The 13,162-nt window shown below is 48.8% G+C and overlaps 1 protein-coding gene across 3 annotated transcripts in view; it reads right to left on the bottom strand.

Annotated features, from left to right (window-relative positions):
* GJC2 (gap junction protein gamma 2) overlaps positions 1-13,162 on the bottom strand; it is a 40,409-nt gene that overhangs the window by 8,127 nt on the left and 19,120 nt on the right. The window lies entirely within an intron of this gene.

Raw genomic sequence — 13,162 nt, 5'->3', positions numbered from 1 at the left:
GAAAGGCGCTGGTTTTAAATCCAAACAAGCCGCCGGGGCTGGTTTCAGGAACGCCGCCTGGAATTTTGCTTGAGTGAATTAATGGCATCAGCTTGTGGCGCTGGTTGGAAAGGCTGAGAGTGTGACTAATAGGGAACATGAGGAGAACGCATCCTGGGAAAAGCTGCTTGGCTGTTGGGGGTGAAAAATTAAAATAAAATAAAATAAAATAAATTTTAAAAATAAAAAATAAAATAAAAATAAAATAAAAATAAAAATTGAAATAAAATAAAATATAAAATAAAAAATAGATAAAATAAAATATAAAATAAAAAATAAAATAAAATAAAAAAATAAAAATTAATAAAATAAAATATAAAAAATAAAATTAAAAAAAAAGAAAAATAACAATAAAATAAAATAAAATAAAATGTAAAATAAAATAATAAAAGAGGGGAATCTCGCTAGTGGGAAAATCTGCCCTCAAGCTCCTGCTTGGAAATCTGTCCCTGAAGGAGGGGGTTCCCCTCTCCCCAATCTGTTGGAGGGAGCAGAAAGCAGGTGAAGGATGGGAGAGGGGTTTTGAGCACCTACAGAGAGTTTTCTGGCTTCTTGGCAGATGCAGGAAGGAATATCAGGGATGGGGATGCACAGGAAGCCTGAGGCAAGTGGTTCTCAAGAAGAAAAATCTCCACCCTGATGGTCCAAGGAGCACCTGCTCCATCCATGAGGAGCTCTGGCATTGCCATTCCAGCAGCACCAGGGCTCGGGGGTGTCAATGCTGAATTTATTCTGTTACCAGAATAAATAACATTTCTGCTGTGCTCACAGTGGAAATGGACAGTCAAGGCAGAAATTCCAGCAAGGATCAGATCCCTGAGGGCAGAAAACATGGGGAAACATCCCCATCTGCACTGGGATTAAAAGGGGTGTTTGAAACCATATGTTTTATCAGGAAATTTTATCTCTGGTGCTGAAAAAGCAGAGCCCTGGCTTCCCAAAAAGCCTGAATGGACCTGGAAGGGCAATTCCTTCTCATTGGAATTTGTTGCCTTGATGCTCTTGCAGAGAGCAGTATCTGCATTTTATTGCAGCTCCATTCCTCGAGGTTTCCTGTTATAAACGAATTACTTACTTATCATTACTGATAAGTTTATGCCCTGTTTGGAATCAGTCACCCAAGATAGGCAGGAAGAGCCTTATCAGCTGGGTGAGGTGTAGGGATGAACACACCTTGGTGGGAATGTGCCACACCAGGAAAACCAGGTGTGGGAGGTGTTTTTGGGGAGTAAACCTCTAAAAAAGTTAAATTACCACAACCCTGGCTTCATGTTTCAACTTAAGCACATGGCACAGTGGCAGTTTGTTCTCCCAAAGGACACAGGGAGGTTCCAGAGGAGAGCACCAGGGCTGGAGATCTCCAAACACCCCCAGGGCTGGAGATCTCCAAACAATCCTCAAGGGATGGAGATCTCCAAACTTCCCAAGGGCTGGAGAATTCCAAACCCTCCCCAGGGCTGGAGATTTCCAAACACCCCCAGGGCTGGAGATTTCCAAACCCTCCCCAGGGCTGGAGATCTCCCACTGGAAGAGTTTGGAGATCTCCAAACCCCTCAAGGGTTGGAGAATTCCAAACCCCTCCAGGGCTGGAGATCTCCAAACTTCCCAAGGGCTGGAGATTTCCAAACCCTGCAGGGGTTAGGGATCTCCAAACCCCCAAGGGCTGGAGATTCCCAAACTCTCCCAGGGCTGAAGATCTCTAAACTCCCCCAAGGGTTGAGGATCTCCAAAATCCCCAAGAGTTGGAGATTTCTAAACCCTCCCAGGGCTGGAGATCTCCAAACCCCCCAAGGGCTGCAGCATGGGCATGTCACACCTACTCCTTCCTAAAGCCACACCTTGTGACATCCACCAGAGCTCAGCGATGGTCACCAAGAGCTCTTTCCCACCCTAGAGCTGTGCTGAAAGCCCCACCTGCTGCTGCTGGTGCAGGACAGAGCTGCAGGGAAGTGCTGTTGGTTATTTAAAAATAACCCGCGGAGAACAACTCCCAGGCTCAGCTCAGAGATAAAAGGCAGCTCAGCGTGGTCCCAGCCCCGTGGGTCAGGCAGATTTTCCAGGCTCTTTGCTTTCTAACCATCAGGGTTATTTATACACACAGCTCTCGTGGCTGGGGAAAGGTTTCTGGGGCATCTGTGCTCCAGGCAGGCCAGGCAACATCTGCTCCTGCTCCTGCCATCACCCTGGCAGGGACTGAGGGATTCCCATCACCAAACCAGCACCTAGGCAAGGAGGCAGAGCCACGAATGGGTGTTCAGGGAAAAACCTGTGACAGTGGTCACAGGGGTTGCAGGATGAAGAGAGAGGCGAGAATGTTGACTTCGTGTTCAGAAGGCTTGATTTATTATTTTATGATAGATATTACATTATGATTATACTGAAAAGAAATAGAATGAAAGTTCTCATAAGGTTAGCTCAGCTAAGAATAGAAAAGGAAATGAATAACAAAGGTCTGTGTCTCGGCAGAGAGCAAGAGCAGCTCTGCCGTGAGTGGTCAGTAAATCCAAACATTTACAGGAGACCAATCACGGATCCACCTGTTGCATTCCACAGCAGCAGATAACCATTGTTTACACTTTGTTGCTGAGGCTACAGCTTCTCAGAAGGGAGAAAATTCCTAAAGAAAGGATTTTTATGAAAAGATGTCTGTGACAAAAACCCACGCCTGCAGTGTCGCAGACATATTTTCATGAAAAATCCTTTCCTTAGGGTTTTTCCTCCTGAGAAGCTGAGAGACCTCAGGAACAAAATGTAAACATTGATTATCTGCTGCTGTGGAATGCAACAGGTGCATCTGTGATTGGGCTCATGTGGTTGTTTCTAATTAATGGCCAATCACAGTCAGCTGTGACCGTGGACTCGGACAGAGAGCCAGAGCCACAAACCTTTGTTATCATTCCTTGCTGTTCTATTCTTAGCCAGCCTTCTGATGAAATCTTTTCTTCTATTCTTTTAGTATAGTTTTAATGTAATATATATCATAAAATAACAAATCAGCCTTCTGAAACATGGAGTCAACATTCTCATCTCTTCCCCAATCTGAAAACCCCTGTGAACACTGCAGCATCCTCAGTTCAATGCCTGGCCAGGAGAGATGGGAATAAAAGAGAGGAGACAGAGGGGAAAGGGTGTGATGGAGCTTTGGATAATTGTGGCTGCTGCTGGGAGTCACCTCTCCAAGCCACCTCTCCCCCCCAGGCACCATTTGTGTTTCAGAGCAGTGATCTGTGCATATTTATTTAAATGTTCTATGGAAATACAGGAGTGCTGTCACCAATGATAATGAGACCTGGTGTAACATCTCCTGCTACAGCAGGGATGAGGAGGGACCATAATTACCCACCCTGCGCACAAAACTACAAAGCTCTGGGCTGGATTGTGCTGATAGGTCATTGTCTTTGCTGATTTTCCTCTTTTGTATATTCATTTGTTCAGTTTTAAACTCAATGCAATGGAGGTTTGCATCTTTGTGCAAATGATAAGCCTGTTTTTAAAACAGGGTCCACTGTGTTGAGACAAATGTGAAAAATTGGAATGAATTAAAACCACCATCTTTTTACCTTATTGATTGTTGTTGGATTTGGGCTTTTGAGATGATGGAATTTCCCATCTGAGAAGCAAAAATATTTGAACATCACTAGCAAGAGCAAGACGTGAAGCAGCAGTTTTATTCTTATCTTTTTTCTCTTGGATTAACTTCACTAAACTTTTTTTCCCTGATTTTTGGAGGTGGGATGCAGGACTCATCCTCACCTTTGGTGGCTGTGGGTGCTTGCCCACTTTGAAAGGGATTTGTGATGGAAAGCGTGGCAAAGGCACTGCTAAAATGGAATATTGGGATTTGGAAAATATTATTTTTCTTTTGCATAGATTAAAAATCCACTGAACTGTGCTATTATTGTTATTTGCCAGTAATTAGGTGGCAATTATGGGGAAAAGGGGATCTGGGGAAGCACTCTGAGGTTTTATCCCCTTCAAGATGGGCTTCAGGGGTTGGTACCTCCTTCCTCAATGTGTCCTCCTTTCCTCCACCCCCTCTTGTGCTCTCAGAGCTGCTGTCCCAGGAGCACACAGGTGTGGGGGGATCCATGGGTTTGGAAGAGCATTTGGGCACATTTTCAACCAGTTTGGTTCAAGGCAGCCCTGAGAACTTGACATTTCCAACAGCACGTGCCCGGCTGAGAGGGGAACGGGGCCCTGTGGAGAATCCCAGGATGGTTTGGGTTGGGAGGGACCCTAAAGAGCCTCAAGTTCCACCCCCTGGCCATGGGTGGGGACTGCAGCAGGTCCTTGGGCCTGAGGGCCAAGCTGTGTCTCACTGGGACATCTCCATTTGCATTTCCTGGTGGCAAAGAGGCCACCAGCTCCCACGGGAGCGCCTTCTTCATGCCTGGAGTGTCCAGAGCCTTCAGCAACCCCAGGACCCACATTGTGTCCCCAAGGGCCCAAATCGTGTCCCCAGAAACCCAAACTGTGTCCTCAAGGACCTAAGTTGTGTCCCCAAGGAACCCCAAACTGTGTCCCCAAGGACCCAGGTTGTGCCCCTAAGAACCCAAGTTGTGTCCCAAGAAACCCAAGCTGTGTCTCCAAGAACCCAAGCTATGTCCTCAGGAACCCAAACTATGTCCCCAAGGACTGAAGCTGTGTCTCCAAGGACCCAAGTTGTGTCCCAAGCTGTGTTCCCAAGGGCCCAAGCTGTGTCCCCAGAAACCCAAGCTATGTTCCCAAGGAACCCAAGTTGTGTCCCAAGGAGCCAAGTTGTGTCCCAAGGAACCCAAGTTGCCAAGCTATGTCCCCAAGGACCCAAGCTGTGATCCCAAGGGCCCAAATTGTGTCCCCAAGAACCTAAGTTGTGTCCCCAGAAACCCAAACTGTGTCCCCAAGGGCCCGAACTATGTCCCCAAGGACCCAAGTTGTGTCCCCAGAAACCCAATCTGGGTCCCAAAGAATCCAAGCTATGTCCTCAGGAACCCAAAATATATCCGCAAGAACCCAAACTACGTCCCCAAGGACTGAAGCCGTGTCCCTAAGGAGCCAAGTTGTGTCCCAAGGACCCAAGCTGTGTCCCCAAGGAACCCAAACTGTGTCCCTAAGGACACGGGCTGTGTTCCCAAGAACCCAAATTGTGTTCCCAGGAACCCAAGTTGCCAAGCTATGTCCCCAAGAACCCAAGCTCTGTCCCCAGAAACCCAAGTTGTGTTCCCAAGGACCCAAACTGTGTCCCCAAGAACCCAAGCTGTGTCCCCAGGAACCCAATTTGAGTCCCCAAGGACCCAAGCTCTGTCCCCAGAAACCCAAGCTGTGTTCCCAAGGGCCCAAATTGTGTCCCCAAGAACCCAAGCTGTGTCCCAAGAACCCAAGCTGTGTACCCAGAAACCCAAATTGTGTCCCCAGAAACCCAAACTGGGTCCCCAAGCACCCAAGCTATGTCCTCAGGAACCCAAAATATGTCCCCAAGAACCCAAACTATGTCCCCAAGGACTGAAGCTGTGTCCCCAAGGAGCCAAGCTGTGTCCCCAGGAACTCAAGTTACCAAGTTGTGTCCCCAACTTGCCAAGCTGTGTCTCCAAGGACCCAAGTTGTGTCCCCGGGAACCAAACCTGTGTCCCCAAGGCCCCAAGCCATGTCATTGTCCTGGTGACCTGTCTGGTCCCCATCTCCTGAGTGCTCTGGGACAGGCCAGCAGCTCCCAGCAAGGATGGGAGCCCCATCCTGGGACAGGGGTTGGGTTAGCGGGTGGAGGGGCCACACCTGGGCACAGAAGGAGCCATTTCCTCATGAAACAGAAACCCAACCAACAATTCCATGGGTCAGGGATCAGGGACAAGCGTGGCTGTCCCAGGGAGCTGTTCAGGAAACTGAGGCAGGGGTGAGCAGTGGGAATGGCCCTGGCGCTGCTCGGCTCACCCATGCCAGCCCAGATGTTCCAGGCTCGTTTTCAGTCCAAACTCCCTGATTTAACACCAAACCCATCCCAGCTGTGCAAACTTCTCCCCTCCTTCACACAGAGCTTTGGGTGCTCTCCAAGATTTGGGGCTAATCAGGGCTCGAATCCTATGAACTCAGCCAGAACCTTAATTCTCTTTAAAATAACAATTTACAAGCAGCAGGAAAAGCTGTGCTAAAATCTGCTTCATCACAAAACTCTGCTCAGACTTTTCAGGGCAGTGGTGACGCCAACCCCAATGCAAATGTGTCATTTAAAGGACAGAAAGACAAAATCTCTATTTATTCATCATCAGCTTGATTTTTATCCTGCATCCAGCTCTGTTGGATGAACCCAGGAAGGTTTTTTGATGTGGAAAAGAATGATGTGGTTGGTCTCTGGCTCTTTGCAAGGATGAAACAGGGAAAATCTGGTCTTACACGTTTTTCCAAAGCCCGTGGGGATTCTGGCTGAATAATGCAAGACTGTTTGAAAGCGAGGTGAGGGATGTTTTCCTTCATGCACTCTGAAAATGTAAACTCTGGCTCTGAGCTGCCATGACATTTGGACCACAGCTATGCCTCAGTTAGCACAAAGACAGGTCAGAAAATGGAATTTCTGTGAAGTTTGCATTGGTTTGTGCCTGAAGCCAGAAGCCAGCGCTGTTAGCAGAATAAATAACATTTCTGCTGAAAACCAGGAAAAGTTTCCTTCAGATATCGCTGGCTGATGACTGCAGAAAGGTAAAAGCATTTTGAAAATGACCTAAAAACTTATCTGATATGCTTAAATAACAACAAGATTTCCATTCCAAAGCACAAAAGCCCAGAGGAAATGTTTAAACCCAGGCTGGAGAGCTGAAGCAATTTATTCCAGCCCTTCCCAGCTGAACATTTCTCTGCCATGGACACATTCTTGAGATAAATTTCAGTGTTGAGCAAAAAAAACACATTAATTTTTTTGAGAGAAACCTTTCTGCTGAAGTGTCTGAGGTGATGACAATGAGATGGCAGTGAGGGGTGGAAAGAAGGGACTCAGGTGGAGGCCTGGGATGTGGCTCAGCAAAGCCCTTTATAGCATTTTTTTTCCCCAGCATCTGTTCCTGCTCCAAAGAAAACATCTGCCTCCATAGCCAGAGGTCAAACTGAGCCATTATTCCCTCCTCTATTTGCTTCCCTTTCCTGAAGTGGCTGAGGGAGCAGTGGGAATGGAAGGCCATCCCCAACCCCACCCTCAGGGCCATCCCTGGAGCTGGAGCTGCCCCTGTTCCTCCTGGAATCCCATCCTGGAATCCCATCCTGCCGCCTCCCTCAGCTCTCATAACAGGAAACAATAAAATTTCCACTCGGTGCCGCCAGCCCTGTGAAGCCAAGCCAGGCTGGACTCGCTCTAGACCCTCCTGAACTTGTACAAAAGAGTGAAAAAAAAAAAAAAAAAAAAATCAAACAATTCAATTAAAATCAGAGGAAATCCATCCCTGGGCTGTACAAAAGTTCACAGCTCATCTCCTCCTCCCTCTGTTGTCCATGTGGACATTCCTCCATCCAGCAGTGCCTCAGTGCGGGTGGAAAAGGGTCAGGGTGTGTGGGAGAGGTCAGGCAGTGCTGGAAATAAAAAGGGAAATGGACACATTGTTGGCTGCTCCAGCAAGGTGTGGGTTTGGTGGTGGTGCTGTTCCCCAACACCTGTGGATGGGCAGGGATGGAGGGAGCTTGGAAGAGCCCCAGGAAAAGGGGTCAGGACAGGTTTGGAAGCTCAGCCACAACTTCTGAGCTGCTGGGTGAGGTCCCTGACTGGTGCCGAGTGGGTGAAAGGAATATTTTGCCCTATTTTTCAGCAGCATGAAAACCACACTCCCAATGTCAGCGTGGGAAGGGGATGGGGGCAGCAACACCTTAGGGGCAGCTTGAGCATAAAACAGCAACCCCCAGAGTGGAGGTGGAGCAGTTCTGTCCTTGGGACCCTCCCAAAGAAAGAGAAAGGCATGGAGGTGACAGGGCTGGAGCTGCTTTGCTCTGCAGCCAGGCTGGGAGAGCTGGGAATGCTCACAAGGAGCTCCAGGGAGAGCTGAGAGCCCTTCCAGGGCCTGAAGGGGCTCCAGGAGAGCTGGAGAGGGACTGGGGACAAGGGATGGAGGGAAGCACACAGGGAATGGCTTCAGAGTAAAAGAGAGGATGTTTAGATGGGATATTGGGAAGGAACTCCTGGCTGGGAGGGTGGGGAAAGAGTGGGATGGAATTCCCAGAGCAGCTGTGGCTGCCCTGGATCCCTGGAATGTCCAAGGCCAGGCTGGACAGGGCTTGGAGCAGCCTGGGACGATGGAATGTGTCCTGTCCTGTGTTTGGAACAGGATGGCCTTTGAGGTCCCTTCCAACCCAAACCTTTCCATGATTCCATGGTTCTCTGAAAGCTCAACATCTCCAGCTTTCCTCACCAATCCCCCCCTGCAAACACCTGCAATTCTCACAGGTTTGGGGTGGTTTTGTGTGTGGAAAATGCTCTGCAATGTCACAGCCAAGCTGCTGACCCTGAGAGTTTGACTCTTTTTTTTTTTTTTTCTTCCCCAGAAGTTCCAGTGGAAAAAATGATTGGTGTCACTTCTGTCAGCACACACCTCATCCATGTCAGACACTGCAGCAGATGGCACGAGCTGCTCACACCCAGCCAGGACAGCCATCAGAAATGGTCCAAAGCTATTTCATGCTTTTATCCTCTCTCAGATAACGAGTGACAGGACAAGAATAAATGGCCCCAATTTTATGGCATTTTAGAGGAGGTTCAGATTGGGGAAAAATTCTATTAGGGAAAAATTCTTCACAGAAAGAGTTATAAAACACTAGAACAGACTGCCCAGGGCAGTGGTGGAATCACCATCACTGGAAGTGTTCAAAACTGTGTGGATGTAACACCTGGGGACATGGTTTAGGTGTGACTACGATGGTGCTGGGTTGACTGGTGATGATCTTAAACAATTCTATGGTTCTAATGTTTTACAAATGCAAAAAATATCTGTAATTTGCCAACCGAAAGAAACCTCTCAACTCTAACAGGGCCAGGAGCTTGCAGTGAGCAAGTTCTCCATCAATTTGTCCAGGAACAGGAGCCAGCCCAGGTGTTTGCATCAGGTCCAGGTTTGTTTGCTCTGCCAGGTTCTCAGGATTGTCCCTCACACTGCCCTGGCCAGACCCTGGCACCACTGAGGCCTGCCCTGCCCTGTCCTGCTCTGTCCTACACCATCCTTGAGGCAGAGCTGCTGCTCTAAACAGCCCTGACAGCTCTGAGGTGGTTTAAAACCATCTGGGGGTGGTTTGGAGCAGCTGCTGGGCTTGAGGGCAGCTTCAGGTCCTGGTTTGGTGTGTCACCTCCTCAGGATGCTGAGCCACACTCTGGGGCCCAGCCTGCTCTGCCAGCACTGGAATCACAGAATCCCAGGTGGATTTGGGATGGAAGGGATCTTAAAACCCGTCTTCAAAGCCATGGCAGGGACACCTTCCACTGTCCCAGGCTGCTCCAAGCCCCATCCAGCCTGGCCTTGGGCACTGCCAGGGATCCAGGGGCAGCCACAGCTGCTCTGGGCGCCCTGTGCCAGGGCCTCAGCACCCTCACAGGAAGGAATTTATTCCTAATATCTATCTCATCTAAAGCTACCCTCCATCAATTTTAAGCCATTCCCCCTTGTCCTGTCCCTCCATCCCTTGTCCAAATTGCCCCTCCAGCTCTCCTGGAGCCCCTTTAGCCACAAGAAGGGGCTGCAAGGTCACCTTGAATCTTTCTCTTCTCCAGGCTGAACGACCCCAATTCTCTCAGCCTTTCCCCACAGGAGAGCTTCTCCATCCCTCTGGTCACCCTGGTGACCTCCCGAACCCATCACCTACCACAGAGTTTCTGCTTGCAGGAGCTGAGGTGAAGCTCGGGCAGCAGAACTTGTGAGAAAAGACAAAATTTTACCCAAACCATCATGTCTGAAATAGCAGATCTTTCTGCAGATTCCAACACTCATTGCTGGGATATCTGTGTTATCTATTTCCCAATCTTTTGGCTTTGGAGGAGCCTCTGACTTGTCAGGTCAGACAGAGCCATAACAGCGAGGCTGCTCCATGATCCAAGTGTTGTGCAAACAGGGACAAGGGCTGGGAACAGCTGTCAAACCCTTCTCTCCACCAGATAAACCCATCCCTCTGCCCTCCCCTAATAAACCTGCTGCACACTCACCACCCCAAATCACCAAAATATCCTCCTGAGCTCAGCCCTGGACACCTGGACACCAGATTTTCTTTATGGTAACAAAATATTTATGGTAAAAAAATTCAACACCAACTTTAAAACTGTATTGAAGACAGCAAGAAGTTGCCCAGAGAGGCTGTTCCCTCCCCAAATAAATCTGCTGCACATTCACCACCCCAAATCATGAATATATCCTCCTGAGCTCAGCCCTGGATACCAGATTTTCTTCATGGTAATAAAATCTTAATGGTAAAAAAATTCAACACCAACTTGAAAATTATGTTGAAGACAACAAGAAGTTGCCCCGAGAAGCTGTGCCCTCCCCAAATAAATCTGCTCACCACCCCAAATCACCAAAATATCCTCCTGAGCTCAGCCCTGAACACAGATTTTCTTCATGGTAACACAGTCTTTATGGTAAAGAAATTCAACACCAACTTGAAAATTGTATTGAAGACAGCAAGAAGTTGCCCAGAGAGGCTGTGCCCTCCCCTTCCATCCCTGGGGCTGTTCCAGACCAGGCTGGATGTGGCTTGGAGCAGCCTGGGGTAGTGGAAGGTGTCCCTGGCAGGGGCTGGAATGAGGTGACCTTTAAGGTCTCTTCCAGCCCAAACCACTCTGGGATTCTATGGAGGCAAGAAGGAAAATGCCAAAGGAGGTCCAAGACACTCAGGTGTGACTTTGTGGCCCATTTCCCCATTACTAATTAGACCTAAATGGAGTTAAAAGGGAAGACAGAGACTCCAGCATGAAAAATAAGGCAGCAAATAGGTTGCATGTGTTATTGCCAAACTGTTCTTAGATAACAGACACAACAGAAAATAAGGAAAAAAAGGAAACATCATTTCCACAAGTGCTTTCCTACCCTCCTGGCCGGGTTCCCAGCACAACCAAGGCAGGTTCCCACTCTGCTCACCAAGATATTTCATTACACAGATATCACCAGCAAATATTTAATTACCCCTTTGGTAATTAGGCACAGACTCAATTAGACAGCCAGGTTTGCATGCAAAGAGAGAGAAGAGCCCAGAGGAGAGCCCAGAGCAGCACGGTACCTTGCAGAGCTCCAGGCTGGAGCATCAGCCAGGGCTGCGGGTCCTGATCCAAGGAGGGTCTGATCTGAGGGTGGAACAGGGACAGGAACCTTCCTGGACATGCTTACATAGGTGGTCCCCACCCTGCTGACGTGCAGATGTCAGCAGCTCCTGCCTCACATCTGGACAGCCCCGGGTCCCCCGTGCCAAGAAGGGACACTGCCAGAATCATATTTCCTGGAAAAATCCCTTTACCCAGGATTCTTCTCCGGGGAAGCTGAGAAGCCTCAGAGAAAAGGAAAACAATTCTTATCTGACTTGTTTCTCCTGTGTTTTACTGCTTTTAAATGCATTTGGAGATTGTTTGCCCACAGGTGATTGTTTCATTGGTTTCATGTGAATTGTTTTTACTCAGTGGCCAATCACAGCCAAGCTGTGTCGAGGCTCTGGAGAGAGTCACAAGTTTAATTATTATCTTTTTAGCCTTCTGTCTGTGTCCTTTCTGTATTCTTTAGTATAGTTTACTATAGCATTCTTTAATATAATATACTATCATAAAATAATAAATGAGCCTTCTGAGAACATGGAGTCAGATTCATCATTCCTTCCTGCCATGGGGCACCCCACAAGTACAACAGGACACCACGTGTCTGGTCATCCCCAAAGGCTGCAGTGCTTTGGGCACCCAGGGGGGCTCCAGCAGCACCTTCTCCACCCCCTCACCACCATGGGCATGAGCCCACACCTGCCTGTTGGCCAAACCCTGCACCAGCACCACAAAAACCTACGCCAGTACCACAAAAATCTACACCACAGCACTGAACCCTATACCAGCACCACAAAAACCTACTTCATACCACCAAGTCTACTCTAGCACCTGCAAACCTACACCACACCACCAAACCTACACTGTCACCACCAAATCTATAAAAACACCATCAACCCTACACAACAGCACCAAACCCTACACCAGCACCGCAAAAACCAACACCACACCACTAAATTTGCTCTAGCACCACAAAAACTACACCACAGAACCAAACCTAGACCACAGCACCAAACCTACACTGGCACCACAAAAACCTACACCACAGCACCAAACCCTACACCAGCACCCCCAAACCCACACCAGCAGCACCAAACCGTAATCAGCACCACAAAAAGCTACACCACAGCACCAAAACTACACTGGCATCACCAAACCTATACCAGCACTTCCAACCCTACAGCAGCACCAAAAATTCTACCCTACACCACTAAACTCAAACCATACCACCACACCTATACCAGCACCCCCAAACCCTACACCACAGCACCAAACCCTACACCAGCAGCACCAAACCTACACCAGCACCACCAAACCCTGCACCACACCCCCAAACCTACACCAACACATCCACACCAACACCTCCAAACCTACACCAACACCACCAAACCTACACCAGCACCATGAAAAATGACCCAACAGCCCCAAACCTACACCAACACCCCCAAACCTATACCAAGCACCACCAAACCTACACCACCAACCCTACACCAGCAGCACCAAACTTACACCAACACCATGAGAAACGACCCAACAGCCCCAAACCTACATCAGCACCCCCAAACCTTACACCATGCCACCAATCCACAGCCCACCTTCACCCAATCCTAGAGCATTCCCCAAACTTGTGGTGGGCCCAGGATGGGACCATGATCCCAAGGGCTTGCTGTGATCCCATCACTCTCCAGGCCAAGGAAGATGATCCCGGCCTTGCTCCCTGCCCTGTCCCACCAAAGGATGGACCAAGCTGGCTGGACAAGGATAAGGAGTTGGACAAGGAGCTAGGAGATGCTGGCTGCAGCCAGGTGTCCTCAGGGGACCATTATGGGATGGCACCTTCTTCTCTCCCTGCCCAGACAGGATCCATTGCATGGCCCCACTGCAGGAGAACAC

Source organism: Melospiza georgiana, chromosome 1 (genome assembly GCF_028018845.1).
Source record: "Melospiza georgiana isolate bMelGeo1 chromosome 1, bMelGeo1.pri, whole genome shotgun sequence".
In the NCBI taxonomy this organism is placed as follows: Eukaryota; Metazoa; Chordata; class Aves; order Passeriformes; family Passerellidae; genus Melospiza; species Melospiza georgiana.
Note: the sequence above shows the minus strand (reverse complement) of the source record. Positions and strands in the feature narration are given on the sequence as shown.